Source organism: Bos javanicus, chromosome 24 (assembly GCF_032452875.1).
Source record: "Bos javanicus breed banteng chromosome 24, ARS-OSU_banteng_1.0, whole genome shotgun sequence".
NCBI lineage: Eukaryota > Metazoa > Chordata > Mammalia > Artiodactyla > Bovidae > Bos > Bos javanicus.
The window spans coordinates 44,847,772-44,865,568 of record NC_083891.1 but is presented as its reverse complement, the minus strand read 5'-3'; the positions used below and the strand labels follow the sequence as shown (position 1 = coordinate 44,865,568).

The following is a 17,797-nucleotide window of genomic DNA, read 5'->3' as shown; positions in this document are numbered from 1 at the left end:
TGAAAGAGGAGAGTGAAAAAGTTGGCTTAAAACTCAACATTCAGAAAACGAAGATCATAGCATCTGGTCCCATCACTTCATGGGAAATAGATGGGGAAACAGTGGAAACAGTGTCGGACTCTATTTTTGGGGGCTCCAAAATCACTGCAGATGGTGACTGCAGCCATGAAATTAAAAGATGCTTACTCCTTGGAAGGAAATTTATGACCAACCTAGATAGCATATTGAAAAGCAGAGACATTACTTTGCCAACAAAGGTCCATCTAGTCAAGGCTATGGTTTTTCCTGTGGTCAGGTATGGATGTGAGAGTTGGACTGTGAAGAAAACTGAGCGCTGAAGAATTGATGTTTTTGAACTGTGGTGTTGGAGAAGACTCTCGAGAGTCCCTTGGACTGCAAGGAGATCCAACCAGTCCATTCTGAAGGAGATCAACCCTGATTCTTTGGAAGGACTGATGCTAAAGCTGAAATTCCAGTACTTTGGCCACCTCATGCAAAGAGTTGACTCATTGGAAAAGACTCTGATGCTGGGAGAGATTGGGGGCAGGAGGAGAATGGGGACGGCAGAGGATGAGGTGGCTGGATGGCATCACCGACTTGATGGACATGAGTCTGAGTGAACTCCGGGAGTTGGTGATGGACAGGGAGGCCTGGCGTGCTGCCAATCACGGGGTCACAAAGAGTCAGACACGACTGAGTGACTGAACTGAACTGAACTGATGCATAAAAACAGTGAGATTGAAATATATACTTATATCATTTGCAAATATTAACTCAAAATAAATCATAGACTAAATGTAAATCCTAAAAAATAAAACTTCTAGAAAAAAACTGGAAATTTATGTTCCTGAGTTAGGAAAAATTTTTTTAGATATGACATAAATGATGCATAAAAAGAAGAAATTAATAAACTAGACTTTCTCAAAATTAAAAGTTTTTGCAAAAGACACTATTAAGAAAATGTTAAGAGAATTTTTTAACTGAAAAAAATCAACAAAACAATACATATCTATATTACTTACTTTTTGAGAGGCCCACAAATATGTTACAACCTATTTGAAAACACAAGTCCCTGACAGGGTCTAGATATTGACAAATTATACATCCAGTAAAGGACTTTTATCCAGAATATATAAAGAACTCTCAAAATGTGATAATAAGAAAACAAACAACCCAATAAAAATGAGTGAAACATTTCAACAAACTTTTGACCAAGAAGATTAAACATTTTAAAATAAACATATGAAAAGAGACTCTTTAGGGAAAGAAAAATAAAAACCACATTCAGATGCCACTATACACTCTTAGAAAAACTAAAACTTAAAATCCAGTGTTGACAGATGTGAAAGATTTAGAAATTATCTATATTCCTATATGGATGGAAAATGATACAAGCACTTTTGAAGACTTTAGTGTTTCTTAGAAAATTAAACACCACCTACTAAATGATCCAGCCATTCCAACCCTAACTATTCACTCAAGGGAAATGAAAGCATATGTTTACAGCAAAGATTGGTACGTGGGTGCTCAAAGCAGCTTCTATCAACAGGAAAAATAGGTAAGTAGATTGTGCCATAGCCATACAATGCCATAGAAAGGAATAGATTTCTGAGACACACAGCAACATAGATGAATTTCAGAATAGTTATGCTAAGTATGTCAAAGGAGTTAGACCAAAAAAAAAAAAAAAGTGCACACACTATAATCACATTTACAAAAATAATGATTGGTTTAGTCACTAAGTCGTGTCTGACTCTTGCGACCCCATGGACTGTAGCCCACTAGGCTCTTCTGTCCATGAGATTCTCCAGGCAAGAAAACTGGAATAATAGGATATATAAATAAATGCATAATTACAGAAAGAAGATCACTGATTGCCTGAGGACAGGGTGAGGGAAGAAATGACCATGGGAGAGACAGATTGCAAGGGAGCACCAGAAAACTTTTGGGGGTGATGTATATCTTCACTATCTTGATCTTGGTGATCACTTAACAAATACATACATATGTGAAAACATACCAAATTATATTCTTTAAATATGGTTAATTCAATAAAACTAAAACATGTTTCGAATATATGTCTGATACCACATCTTCAAGTATGCTAAGAAAAAAGAAAGAGAAAAAAACTGTACTAGTATAAATTTCACTAATCAAAAGTGAAAAAATAATTCTAGGATTAGCACAAGCTGTCCACTGCTACTTTTGCAGGAAGGAGGGTTTCAGAGATGCACAGTTTAAAGCCAAGACTGGAAAAATACAAAGTCATAGCACAGGGATGGATGCCCCCAGTGAACTGGAACTCCTCGATAGTCAAGCTTTATCTGTACATACAGATCATAATTCCTCCTTGGCACTCTACCTTCTTTCCATGACAGTCCATCAAGTGCACCAAGGTGGCTGCCCTAACTCCTCTTAGGTCTCCTTTTATCCAGAATAAATACCCTCAGTTTCCCCAGAGGCAAGATATGGTTTCCAGATCTGTTCATGGGTTTTTCACCTTGCTTTTCCCAATTACTACCAAAATTACTCCCTGGATGGGTAGATTCCATGTGTATTCTTGAAGCTCCCAGGCCTCATGTCACTAATATAAACAGGTTCCTGGAGTTTCGGTGTCAAAAAGGAAGGTGTTTGGACAGAGTCCTGGAGTTTCACCCTAAAGGACCTGGTTCATGGAGACAAAGGAGGGCCCTGACTGAGGTCCCTAAGAAATAGCCAGGCCTGGACATGAGGACCAGAATATGTCATTTAATTCAGTACTTAAAGTATATCCAGTTCCCTTGGGGATACAACTTAGAAATTGTCCTCCTAGCCAAGGTATTTTAAAACAAGTGTGAAAACGAGTGTATACATTTGTATAAATTCCTCCTTAGGCATTCTGATTCTTCCAGGGCTCTTGGCAAGGACGACAGGTCAAGAGATAGCTTACATTGCATCATATCTTTCTGATTCAGCTCTGAGATTTCCTTAATTCATATACTTCCATTTTATTTTTCCTCTCACACAACACATCTTTACCTCATGCAAAATAGGAGTGAGACTATGGATCAGGCACCAAGAGTGGGGTTACGGAGGGCAACAGCTTTGAGCATGACTCCAAACAGGTCACAACCCTTGTCCACACAAGGAACTTGGTCTGCTGGGGGAAAGGATTGGGATCAGACCAGGAATCTGGTTAGAATGTGCCCTAAAAAGACATAATCCAAGGGGAGGGAGGCTCCGAGGAGATTGAGCTGCCTGTCAGTCGGGAGAGAAGGCGCTGCTCTCCTGTCTCCTCATTTAGCTATAAGCCTCTTAGCACACGGAGGATGTTCTATTTCTTTGTACGGTGTCAGTGACAGCCAAAGTGCCTACCTGGAGTGAGGGAAAGTGAAAGTCACTGGGTCGTGTCCGACTTTTGCAACCCCATGGTCTATACAGTCCATGGAATTCTCCAGGCCAGAATACTGGAGTGGGTAGCCTATCCCTTCTCCAAAGGATCTTCCTGACCCAGGAATCGAACCCTGGTCTCCTGCATTGCAGGCGGATTCTTCGCCAACTGAGCTATCAGCGAGGAACGAGAGACTCACTCACAGTGGAGTTTCCCTTGTGGTTCAGCTGGTAAAGAATCCACCTGCGATGCAGGAGACTCCGGTTCGATTCCTGGGTCGAGAAGATCCACTGGAAAAGGGATAGGCTAACGACTCCAGCATTCTTGGGCTTCCCTTGTTGCTCAGCTGGTAAAAAATCTGCCGGCAATGTGGGAGACCTGGGTTCGATCCCTGTGTAGGGAAGATCCCCTGGAGAAGGGAAAGGCTACATACTCCAGTATTCTGTCCTGGAGAATTCCATGGACTGTATAGTCCATGGGGTCACAAAGAGTCAGACACAACTGAGCACAAGGCCACACAAAGTAGCAAAAAGTGGATCTGATTGTAATCCTGGCCCTGAAGTTCTGAACTTGTAGGACTTGGGGAAATTAGTTACTACTTCTGAATGTGACTTTCATCATATCTGAAAGTTGAATAATAAGAATACCTTCATTTCTTGGTTGAAAAATTAGGTGATACGCTGAGGGTTGTGTGAAAGTGCCTCTTACTAGATGCTTTTATACAAGCTGGGCTGGCAGGATGTGCTTCCTTTGTGCCACAGAATTGGTAGGAAGATGTCTGGTTCTCAATAAGCTGCAGGCAATGGGAAGACACTGGCCCCGGAGGAACAAAGATACGAATTCTGGTGAACTTGATGACACTGCCACAGCCCATCTTTATCACAAATTGGGAGTTCAACCAGTTGACCAACTTGGTCATTGATTCAGTGCAGAAATTCCAAAGGGAGTAACCTGAAATGTTGATTCCCAAACCCAAATGTTTACACTAATAAGCTGGGGCAGCCGGTAAAAATGCAGACTATTAAACCCACCCAGTATTTCTGTTCCATTCAGCCTGGGAGTAGGGACAAGGAAATTATATTTTTAATTGTCTCCTTCAGGAGTTTATAGTACTGTTTGGAAACTGGTACCATTTGAAACTTGAGGTCTGTTTCAACACAAAATGCTCATTTGTCTGTCTTGCAAAAATGGATTTGCAAACTTTTCTAGTTTGATTTCCTGCTTCCCGAAGCAAGATCTAAAGAAAGAGTTTGTAGAGAAAATTGTTGTATAAACAGGAATAATGTTTAGCCTGCTGAAGAAAGGTCAACAAATGGTTGCCAGGCAACTACACAAGCCACTTTGTGTGCAAATAATGCTGTTAACAGAAAATCTGCTCATTATAAATTATTCTTATAACACCTGAAAAGGTTTTTCTGATTTTCAAATTCATATTATAAACCTGAGCTCTGCTCACGACCCAGGCATCATCTGCGTGCTGGGGAAACAGTGCCCTCACCTCCGCCTTCGTGCTTTTGGAGTGTTTTCCCGAGCCAGGAGATGACACTGCTCAGAGAACTGAGAACCAGGGGCTCATCTAAGTAGGAACGAAGGAGTGGCACTGCCAGCACACATGCACACTCTTGGCTTTCCCTTTACTTGATAGATTTGCACTTTCACCTCCATTCTCACCACTCTAAGCCAAGGCCTTGAGCCCTTCACACCTAGATGAATGGCTTCATTAATGACAATTGGTACTTCTCTTTTTCTGCTATCATTTTCTTTACTTATTAAATTTTATTTTGTTGTGGTATTAACACAAGTGCAACCCTCTGAACAAAGCTTGTAAGTGTAGATTACATGATTGTTGACTATCGGGACAAGGTTGTGCCCAGATCTCTAAAGTTTATTCATCTTGCTTCACTGAGACTGTATGACTGACTCCCCACTTCCCCCTCCCTTGAGTCTCTGGGAACCACCATTTCACTCTTTGATTCTATGAATTTGACTCTTTTAAATACCACATATAGGTGGGATCATGCTGTATCTCTTTCTGTGCCTGGCTTATTTAACTTAAATTGAAAGGACAATTGTTACCTCTTAGTGGGGCAATTCAGAGAAGGCGATGGCACCCCACTCCAGTACTCTTGCCTGGAAAATCCCATGGGCAGAGGAGCCTAGTAGGCTACAGTCCATGGGGTCGCTAAGAGTTGGACATGAGTGAGCGAATTCACTTTCACTTTTCACTTTTCACTTTCCAGTTTCATGCACTGGAGAAGGAAATGGCAACCCACTCCAGTGTTATTGCCTGGAGAATCCCAGGGTCGGGGGAGCCTGGTGGGCTGCCGTTTATGGGGTCACACAGACTCGGACACGACTGAAGTGACTTAGCAGTAGCAGTGGGGCAATTACTGAGAACCAGGCATTGCTTAGGCATTTCACATGTTTTATCTCGACATCTACTTGAAGTATACCTTCGTTGCAGGTTTAGGAAGTCAAATTCAGAGAGGTTACATTACGAGGCCAGTGTCTCACAGCTAGTAAGACAACCAAGGTGTGAGTATAAGACCTGGGTCTTAATCATACTGCTCTAATGCCTCATACCTACAATATCCTCATTTTATCTATTGATGACAGTTTCTCCACAGGCTAAATTCTCTCGCATTTGACTTGCAGACTTATTTTCTATCAAGAAGAAAGGCAACACTTACTGGCACATAAATAGTGTGCCAGGATTGTTTCCAAGGGCTTTTATGCATTACTTCATTCAACTCTCACAAGAACACTATGAGGCAGATTGTATTATTATTTTTATTCCATCTAAAAAGAAACTGAGCCTGAGAGCTTTGCTCAGAGTTACAGTATTCGTAACTGTTAAGTCTAGCTTTGAATTCAAGTCATTCTACTACAGAGCATGAGCTCATAACCTTTAAGCATACTTCTTCTGTAATATTTTTCAGTATTTTTTTATCACAGAGCACATCTAGTTTAATCTGCTTGTCAGTTTCTTATGTAAATCATCTGTTTCTGCCTCAGAATTATGGGTTAGCTTTTGCCCTGGAAACTGAGTCACAAACTCACATCCTAAGAGAAAGCACATAACTGCCTTGTTTGGAACAGAGCTCAAAATATAAAATCATCCAACAGGAGGCCTGAAGGAAGAGGAATCTCTACTTTTAGTCACTCCTTGCTTTGCTGTGCGCTCAGTCACTGAGTCATGTCTGACTCTTTGCAACGCTATGGACTATAGCCTGCCAGGCTCCTCTGTCCATGGGATTTTCCTTCAAGAATACTGAAGTGTGTTGCCATTTTCTTCTTCAGTCAAATAGCTCATTCTTCATTTCCCTTGCCTTTGCTTTGCCATCTAACACAATGTGGTGTCCTGATCTCTCAGTTGTCCAAATGACTTTGATTCTTGGCCCTTATTTGATCTATATACTTTGGTAACTCCCCAGGTCTGGTTGCTCCCACACTCCACCCTAGGCAGGATTGGCAGGGAAAGGAAGGGATGTTTCAAGGCATGGTGACAAGGCATTTCTTTACTGTGGGGCCAAGCAATCAGGAAAGCTCTAGAATAAAGACTCTAAGTCAAATTCTAGGCAATTCTTAGGAGCAGAAAATTGGGGGAGGAGATGAAAGTAAAGATGTTTTAGTAGGAAGGATTTGTATCTAGAAGGCCCCATGATAGACTTACTAGTCCAGGGCCTATGACAACAAACAGCTGGAATACAGGGACAAGGGCAGGTAGTTCTAGGAACATACTAGATTACAGTTCTAGAGGACCCCAGCTTGCAGATAAGTTATCAAAGCAGAGATTTAGACATAAGAGGGAAAGATGATAACACAGTTACAAGACGTAGGACATAAGTTGGATCAGGATCAGTGACCAGTATGAATTAGTGGCAATCATCACTGAACAGCTGCCCAAAGATTCTGTAAATTTTTGCCTGTGGGCATTGTCAGAATGGGAAGCAGGGGATCAAGGCAAGATATAAGACTACTTTTGGTTGCCTACTCTGTTTTACCTTTTTTATACCACCTTCAGACGACAGCCTTGGTCTACCAACAGTGGCTCCCTCTTCTATCATCTTCAACAATTTATGTCTCTTCCCTGGTGGCTCAGATGGTAAAGCGTCTGCCTGCAATGCAGGAGACCCCAATCCGATCCCTGGGTTGGGAAGATCCCCTGGAGAAGGAAATGGCAACCCACTCCAGTACCCTTGCCCGGAAAATCCCATGGATGGAGGAGCCTGGCGGGCTACAGTCCATGGGGTCACAAAGAGTCTGACATGACTTAGCAACTTCTCTTTCTTTCTTTCTTTCTTCCTTTCTTTCTTTCTTTCACCTTTAGATTGTAGCCATACCCAAATATTTAATTTCTAGTAACCTCTAACTTATACCCTCCCGACTTGGAGGACTGATGTCTCCAGGATATGTATGTATCCTATAAACTCTGACATGTCTCACATGTCCAAGGAAACTGTTCTGAAGATTCACTTGATATAAGAAGAAATGAGCCTGGATTGTGCAATGGCACAGATCTGTCCTTGATGAGTTGGAAGATACCCCTATCAGCAGTGACAGGGCACTTTCTACAGTAGCCATAGATGCCCTCAATTCTCAATGCAATGTAGAAAAAAAGGAAGCCTACTCTGTCTCATAGACCCTTTGGGAAATTTTACTGACTGTAATACTTGCTGGCATGAAATGATTCAAACTTGACTCAAAAGGATATATAATACTGTCACAAAAATAAACATTTTTCACAAAATTAAGACCCTCTTGTCACCAATAATAATAATAAAATTTTTTTTACCAGAAGTAGAGATTGGGGAAGGAGAGTAGTTATCAGAAAATATGGAAGAAGGGATTTGGAAATGCTACTTTTGTCCTGAGTCATTGATGTTTTTCTGTAGCAGCAGCATCAGGTGACCTCATTTTCTTTGGTGTACTTTGCAACTACCCATTAATGCCAGAAACATCCTAGTTGATCTAGGGATCTCCCAATGCTCCATTGCTAAGACCTCCCCAGCCCCAAGTAAGCAACAGTATTGTTTTATCCTAAGAATGTCGTAGGGAATGTAAATCTCAGTTTGCAATTTTATATCCCAAAATAAATACCATTATTGTTTCATAACTTAATTTAACTCCAGTTGTGAATCCCATCCTGTTGGGGCTGGTGGAAGACACTTAACCTTATTCTGTTTAACATTCCTTCCACCCCTTTTTTCAAGATTATATTTAAGTTTGGGTTGCATGTCTATGTAAACTTTGAGGTTGTCTGTCTACCCATTCACCACAGAACCATTCCAAATTTCCTCTAGTCCTCCATTATTGGTTCATAGAGGTCATGGCTTAGGCTTTTCTTGTTTCTGCCACAGTTACCAAAGTAGACTAAAATATTTTAAGATAAAAGAGAATGAGGGACTTTCCTGGTGATCCAGTGGCTAGGACTCCCTTCTCTCAGTGCAGGAGGCCCAGGTTCCTTGGGCAGGGAACAAGATCCCACATGCCACAACTAAGAGTTCCCATAATGCAACTAGACCCAGCACAGCCAAATAAATGAATAAATTTTTTTTTCTTTTTCAAAGAGAAAGGAATGAAGAATGTTTCTGGATGATGAGCTAACTTTGGGAGTAACCTATGTTCTTTAAAAGAGCAATTCTTTGGGACAACAGCCCAGTGAAGTGCTGTAGTGGGCAACAGTGGTTTCTGAAAACTCTGTAAAGGCTTCTCACAAGTGACTATACAGGATTGTCCCAGCAAAGAAAGTGACTGGGAATCCATTCATATCAAGGAATCTCCAGGTTTAAGAAGGCAGAATCCTAGGGTTATGTGGAGGTTCTGCAAGAGAGAAATGATGGAGCCATGAGAGAATATTTTCTGAGCTTTACCATGGGAACCTGGTAGAATTCCTAGATGGAAAGATCATAAAAGTGTGAGGGTTTCCCCATAACTGGAGCCCTTGGGAGTGTTTTATTCCCACACCAGTTCACACTCAGCCTTCAACAGTTCATCCAAATTACCATGTAAGTAGGCTTACTAATTTATGGGTCTCATGGCTTCCTATACCAGAAAAGCAGTTCTTACTATAACACTTGAGATATGACTGTCTTTCCAGATTCTGAGGTGGCAAGTTGCCCTGAAATTTCCAGGTCTCTGATAGGTTCAAGAAAAGCCCTTTATATTCAGTTTGTCTAGCTTTTCTTGCATTAAGAAAAACAGTGATTCATTCCAGGTTCTTTACATGTAGGAGCTGAAACTGAAACTCTCTAATGGTTTTCACCTATATTTTCTTCTGTAAGTTTTGTGATTTTAGGTTTTATATTTGTCAACAGCCCAGTGAGTGCGGTAGTGGGCATCAGTGGTTTCTGAAAACTCTCTAAAGGTTTCTGATAGATTTTATATTTGTGATCCATTGATTTAATTTTTGTAGTTAGTTTGAAATTCCAAAGTGTTGATGTTAGTTCAAAATTCCAAAGTGTTGATTGAAGATATGTTTTTGTTTATTTCCTTTTAAAAATATGTAAATCTAATTGTCACAGTACTATAATTGAAAAAATGATCTTTTTTTCCATTTAGTTGTCTTTGCATCTCTATCCAAAATAAGTTTTCCATATACAAGTGATTCTCTATCTGATTCTGTTGGCCTGTGTGTCTCTTAAAACCAAAACCATATAGTCTTGATTAATATAGATTTAAAATAAATATTGAAATCAGGTGGTATTAGTCTGCCAATGATTTTCTTTTTCAAAGTGCTTTGCATTTTCTTAGACATTTTAGAAGCTTCTTGCCAATTCCTACAAAAAAAAAGACTGCTGGTATTTTTATTGGAATTGTATTGAATTTAGAAGTGAATATGAAAAGAATTGATATCTTAACAATACTGAATCTTCTGGCATATTAACAATGCATATTGTTCCATTTATTTAGACCTTTATTTTCTCATAGAAATGATTTGCAATTTTCTGTGTATTGGTCTTACACTTTTGGGGAACAGATTATTCCTAAGTGTTTAACCATTTTGATGGTATTATAAATGACATTATTTTTTAAACCTAAGTTTCTGACTGTTTGTTGCTTATGTACATAAATACAACTGCTTTTTGTATATTGACTTTTTACTCTACCACTTTGTTAAATTTACTTATTGATTCTAATAATTTTGTGTAAATCATCACATTTTTACACAAATGATTATATTTTCTACAAATAAGGATAGTTTTATATCATCCTTTCTAATTCAGATGTATTTTTTTTCTTGCTATATTTCACTGACTAGAATCTCTAGCATAATGTCAAAGTGATGATAATGGGTGATGTCAGCTATATATTTACTAGGTATATATTTGTAGATTCCCTTTTTCAAGTTGAGGACATGTCCTTCTATTAATTCTAATCTTGGAGCAAAGGCCAGTTATTCCTATATTAGTATCCTCTAAGGTAACCATGTCTATGCACATTCTGACCAACCTCATATGGCTACAAATCTGACAGCTTTGCACTGTGGGTATCTCATTTTCCTTATGCTCCAAGTCTTCCCTCTTAGTGTTGAAGCATAGATGACATGGGACATGCTCAATAACACATGTGTACAACCTGGAAGTTCAGAGGAATTTTCCCTATGTTGGGTAATCCTTTGACTCTTGAGGGAAGTGGCAGATGAGTTCTTCTCTCTCCTTCTGTCTGGAAGGCTAGTCCTGAGATCTAAATGTTTCTGTAACCTCGTAGTGGGTCAAACGTATGATAAAGTCAAGCCATCCGTGAGGCTTGATACCAGACAGAAGTTAACTTGACAAGTGACTCTCCCTCCATTGTTGCCTCACTTTAATTTTCCCTCACTCCTGCTTCTCCTGAGTTATGCTTTCTAATATAATGGTAGCAAATAGTCTTTGCTCTCTGGGGGATTCAAGCTAAGAGGGCTTACAGATGTGAAATGTTGAACTACACTATTCATCTTGCTAACACAAGAGGAGTTTCTTGAAGGATGAAGCCAACAAAGGTGGTGAAGATATACTAATCATAAGGAAAAGGAGCTGGGCTTACTGGACTATGTCAATGTTCTGCAATGTGCTCTCTCTGGATTCCACTCATGAAACAATAAAATTTCTTATTATCTAAGCTAATTAAGTGATTGTATATGCTGTTAATTTCAGTTGAAAGTATACTACTCATGCCTTCTTTCATGTTTCAATCGTTATTTGTGATTTCTCCTATTACTTTTAATTCCACAATGGGAAATAATTGTGGGATTAAATAAATATCTACCTTTTTTACTTTAATTTATAACATTGAAAAAATAAACTGCTTCATTTATGTAGACTGTTTTGTTTGTATTCAAATTAGCACATCAAAGTGAGCAGTGAGATAGCAGGTAAGATTATTTTAACTGCTGAGGGTCTTTAGGACTCATGAAGAGATCTTCAAGAAGAGAGCTGCCTTCATTGGGAAGCTTTATAGCTTCCACAAAACTGATAAGCTTTCCAAAAGGCTGAGCCAATGCATGAGGAGCAGCAAGAAGCTGAACAGTGTGCCTGGATTTAAGGCACTGAAAGACTACACCCCAACCTAATTTGGTGAGAACATATTGGGGACAACCATCTTAAACATTACCCTCATAATCACTTTGGACTTATGAACAAGTGAAACTATGAGCAATATTTCTAAATCTAACTGCTCATAATTTTAATCTATGCTAGTCTCTGGTTTTGTCTTTTATACTGTTCTAATTACCAGTCTGTCAAGTCTAACATCAATACCATACTGTTACAATTATTCCCTCATAATGTTAATTTTAATAATTCCTGGCAGTAGTGTTGAGGAGTTTCTAACAGGGCAGCCACAGCCCTGACTGCAGCATGGAGACACAGCCTCTCAGAACCTCTCAACTTTCCATGACCATGAACAGAGGCCTGTAGGAGCAGCCACGATGGTGGAAAAGAGAGAAACTTAACTCACTTCCTCTCATCACACACCAAAATCACAACTATCTGCAGGACAACCATTGATGAAAAAGACTGGAATCTAACAGAAAAAATCTACAACTAAAGACATAAAGAAGGAACCATAGCAAGATGGGTAGAAGAGGCAGATTCACAATATAATTAAATGCAATGCCCCCTGGGTAATGAAGACTGGACAACAATTATATTACAGAGGTTTTCCCACAGAAATGAGAGTTCTGAGCCCCATATCAGGCTCCCTAGCCAGGGGATCAGGCACCAGCAGGATAAGTCTGCAGAGCGTTTGGCTTTGAAGGCCAGTAGGGCTTAATTGCAGAAGTCCCATAGGACTGGGGGAAGTGAAGATTTCCCTTTTAATGGCACACACAAAATCTCACATGAAGCAGGGCCCAGGGCAAGAGTAGTAATTTGATAGGAGTCTGGACCAGTCCTACCTGCTTGTCTTAGAGTGTCTCCTGGAGAGGTGGGAGGCTACAGCTCATGCTGGGGACATGGACACTGATGTAAGACATATTTGGGAACATTCAACTTCATGAAGACTGCTGCTAGTATCTGCCATCTTGGCTCATTAACACCAAGACTTGGGCCCAAACAAAAGCATGAAGGCACCAGTGCTGGGATACATCAGGCCAAACAATTAACTGGATGGGGATATAGCCCCACCCATCAGCAGACAGGCTGCCTAAAGACGTTCTGAGCCCACAGCCACCTCTTCACATTCTTCAAGACATGCTGTGTCCACCAGTGGGCAGAAACAGGCCCTTTCCTCTAGGAAGTCTTCACTAGCATCTAGACTAACCTCACTTACCAAAGGGTAGACACCAGATGCAAGAAAACTACAGTCCTTCAGCCTGCAGATCCAGCACACCAAAAGCAGGCCAGACCCTACTCTGGGACCACTTGGGCCCTGACCATCCCCACTAGCAGACCAATGTAATCTTCAGGACACCCCAGACTCCATAGCCAAGTGTGCCAGGAACTCTCTCCTCTCCCATCAATGATCTGAAACAAGCTCTGGGATACTTGGGCCCTGTAGTTGGACTCCAAGAGCCATTTCTGTCTGCCGGTAGTCTGGCACTGGCCTTAGGATCTAGCTTCACCTGCAACAGCCCCAGAATCTTCAGAACCTCAACTCTGCCTACCAATTGGCCAGCAGTACAGCCCAAGAAGCCCCTACAGTTCTGCAACTGGCTACTTCATGACCAGGCCCTTATTAACAGCAGCCAGCAGCATATACATAAGGCAGGGCCTGGCACCCAACCAAATTGCCCACGTAATCATCCCATCACAACAGAAGGATCCATGCAGTCTTGTTAAGGTGAATCCCTAAAGCATTTAGCTTGGGAGACAAGAGGGTAGTTCACTTCTGGGAGGCATAGGATGTCTTCTACATAAGGTCAAGGTCAAGAAATGCACCTAACCTACCACATACATAAAAGAAAGAATTCAAAGTAATGATCACAAAGATGATCAAAGAACTTGGGAGGAGAATGGATGCACAGAGAAGTTGTATTTTAAAGTTTTGTTTTTATTTAGTTAGTTATTTTTGGCTGTGCCGAGTCTTCTTCGTTGTGTGCAGGCTTTCTCTAGCTTCAGCGAGAGGTGGCCACTCTCTAGTCTGGTGCTTGAGCTTCTCACTGGAGTGGTTTCTCTTCTTGCACAGCACAGGCCCTAGGGTTCATGGCCTTCAATAGTTGCAGCTTGCAGGCTCTGGAGCACAGGATCAATAGTTGTGGAACACAGGCTCTGTTGCTCCACAGCATGTGGGATCTTCCCAGACCAGAAATTGGACTGATGTCCCCTGCATTGCAAGGTGGACTCTTAACCACTGGACCACCAGGGAAGCCAAAAAGGTTATTCTTTTTAACAAAGAGTTGGAAAATAGGACAACCAAACAGAGATGAAGAATACAATAACTGAAATGAAAAATACACTAGAGGGAATCCATAGTAGACTATCTGATTCAGAACAATTGGTGAGCTGGAAGACAAAGCAATGGAAATCACTGTCTAAACAGAAAAAAAAAAAAAAAGAATGAAAAGAAATAAGTACAACTTAAGAGACCTCTCAGACAACAGTAAACACACTAATATTCACATTCTAGGGGCCCCAGAATTAAAAGAACAAAAGGACCTAAGAAAAATATTTGAAGATACAGTAGTTGAAAGAGATCTCTAGTCTTTCCCATTCTATTGTTTTCCTCTATTTCTTTGCACTGATCACTGAGGAAGGCTTTCTTATCTCTCCTTGCTATTCTTTGGAACTCTGCATTCAAATGGCTATATCTTTCCTTTTCTCCTTTGCCTTTCACATCTCTTCTTTTCACAGCTATGTGTAAGGCCTCCTCAGATAACCATTTTGCTTTTATGCATTTCTTTTTCTTGGGGATGGTCTTTTTTTTTAAATTTTATTTTATTTTTAAACTTTACATAATTGTATTAGTTTTGCCAAATATCAAAATGAATCCGCCACAGGTATACATGTGTTCCCCATCCTGAACCCTCCTCCCTCCTCCCTCCCCATACCATCCCCCTGGGTCGTCCCAGTGCACTAGCCCCAAGCATCCAGTATCGTGCATCGAACCTGGACTGGCAACTCGTTTCTTACATGATATTTTACATATTTCAATGTCATTCTCCCAAATCTTCCCACCCTCTCCCTCTCCCACAGAGTCCATAAGACTGTTCTATACATCAGTGTCTCTTTTGCTGTCTCGTACACCGGGTTATTGTTACCATCTTTCTAAATTCCATATATATGTGTTAGTATACTGTATTTATGTTTTTCCTTCTGGCTTACTTCACTCTGTATAATAGGCTCCAGTTTCATCCACCTCATTAGAACTGATTCAAATGTATTCTTTTTAATGGCTGAGTAATACTCCATTGTGTATATGTACCACTGCTTTCTTATCCATTCATCTGGTGATGGACATCTAGGTTGCTTCCATGTCCTGGCTATTATAAACAGTGCTGCGATGAACATTGGGGTACATGTGTCTCTTTCCCTTCTGGTTTCCTCAGTGTGTATGCCCAGCAGTGGGATTGCTGGATCATAAGGCAGTTCTATTTCCAGTTTTTTAAGGAATCTCCACACTGTTCTCCATAGTGGCTGTACTAGTTTGCATTGGTCTTGATCATTGCCTCCTGTACAATGTCATGAACCTCTGTTCATGGTTCTTCAGGCACTCTATCAGATCTAATCCCTTGAATCTATTTGTCACTTCTACTGTATAAGCATAAGGGATTTGATTTAGGTCATACCTGAATGGTCTAGTGATTTTTCCTACTTCCTTCGATTTAAGTCTGAATTTGGCAATAAAGACTTCATGATCTGAGCCAGTCAGCTCCCGGTCTTGTTTTTGCTGACTATATAGAGCTTCTCCATCTTTGGCTGCAAAGAATATAATGAATCTGATTTCAGTGTTGACCATCTGGTGATGTCCTTGTGTAGAGTCTTCTCTTGTGTTGTTGGAAGAGGGTGTTTGCTATGACCAGTGCATTCCCTTGGCAAAACTCTATTAGCCTTTGCCCTGCTTCATTCTGTACTCCAAGTTCAAACTTGCCTGTTACTCCAGATATTGCTTGACTTCCTACTTTTTGCATTCCAGTCCCCTATAATGAAAAGGACATCTTTTTGGGGTGTTAGTTCTAGAAGGTCTTGTAGGTCTTCATAGAACCATTCAACTTCAGCTTCTTCAGCATTACTGGTCGGGGATAGACTTGGACTATTGTGATATTGAATGGTGTGCCTTGGAAATGAACAGAGATCATTCTGTCATTTTTGAGATTGCATCCAAGTACTGCATTTCAGACTCTTTTGTTGACTGTGATGGCTACTCCATTTCTTCTAAGGGATTCTTGCTCACTGTAGTAGATATTATGGTCATTTGAGTTACATTCACCCATTCCAGTCCATTTTAGTTCACTGATTCTTAAACTGTCAATGTTCATTCTTGCCATCTCCTGTTTGACCACTTCTGTTTTGCCTTGATTCATGGACCTAACATTCCAGGTTCCTATGCAATATTGCTCTTTACAGCATTGGACTTTAGTTCCATCACCAGTCACATCACAACAATCACAACACATGGGTTTGTTTCTGCTCTGGCTCTGTCTCTTCTTTCTTCCTGGAGTTATTTCTCCACTGATCTCCAGTAGCATAATGGGCACCTATCAACGTGTGGAGTTCACCTTTCTGTATCCTATATTCTTGCCTTTTCATACTGTTCATGGGGTTCTCAAGGAAAGAATACTGAAGTGGTTTGCCATTCTCTTCTCCAGTGGACCATGTTTTGTCAGAACTCTCCACCATGACCCTCTGTCTTCAGTGGCCCTACACAGCATGGCTCATAGTTTCATTGAGTCAGACAAGGCTGTGGTCCATGTGATCAGATTGGTTAGTTTTCTGTGATTCTGTGTGATTTCTATGACCAAGGGAATATTTCATGTAAAAATGGGCACAATAAAGGACAGAAATTGTATGGACCTAACAGAAGCAGAAGATATTAAGAAGAGTTGGCAAGAATACACAGAATGACTATACAAAAAAGATCTCCATGACCCAAATAATCACGATGGAGTGATCACTCACCTACAGCCAGACATCCTGGAATGTGAAGTCAAATGTGCCTTAGGAAGCATCACTACAAACAAAGCTAGGTGATGGAATTCCAGTTGAGCTATTTCAATCCTAAAAGATGATGCTATCAAAGTGCTGCATGCAATATGCCAGCAAATTTAGAAAACTCAGCAGTGGACACAGAACTGGAAAAGGTCAGTTTTCATTCCAATCCCAAAGAAAGGCAATGCCAAAGAATGCTCAAACTACTGCACAGTTGCACCCACCTCACACGCTAGCAAAGTAATGCTTAAAATTCTCCAAGCTAGGCTTGAACAGTACATAAACTGTGAAATTCCAGATGTTCAAACTGGATTTAGAAAAGGCCGAGAAACCAGAGGTCAAATTGCCAACATCTGTTGGATCATCAAAAAAGCAAGAGAGTTCTAGAAAAAATCTACTTCTGCTTTATTGACTATGACAAAGCCTTTTACTGTGTGGATCACAACAAACTGTGGAATATTCTTAAAGAGATGGGAATATCAGACCACATGACTTGTCTCCTGAGAAATCTGTGTGCAGGTCAGGAAGGAACAGTTAGTAATGGACATGGAATGACAGACTGGTTCAAAGTAGGGAAAGGAGTACATCAAGGCTGTACATTGTCACCCTGCTTATTTAACTTATATGCAGAGTACATCATGAGAAATGCTGGGCTGGATGAAGCACAAGATGGAATCAAGATTGCTGGGAGAAATATCAATAACCTCAGATATGCAGATGACACCACCCTTACGGCAGAGCAAAGAAGAACTAAAGAGCCTCTTGATGAAAGTGAAAGAGGAGAGTGAAGAAGCTGGCTTAAAACTCAACATTCAGAAAACTAAGATCATGGCATCTGGTCCCATCACTTCATGGCAAATAA

General features: G+C 40.6%; 1 long non-coding RNA gene across 2 annotated transcripts in view; it reads left to right on the top strand.

Annotated features, from left to right (window-relative positions):
• Positions 1 to 9,191: 9,191 nt before the first annotated feature.
• LOC133237391 (uncharacterized) overlaps positions 9,192 to 17,797 on the top strand; it is a 32,809-nt gene continuing 24,203 nt past the window's right edge. For both annotated transcript variants that reach the window (XR_009733172.1, XR_009733173.1), the window contains exon 1: positions 9,192 to 9,378. This is a non-coding gene — a long non-coding RNA (uncharacterized LOC133237391). The remainder of the gene's footprint in view (positions 9,379 to 17,797) is intronic.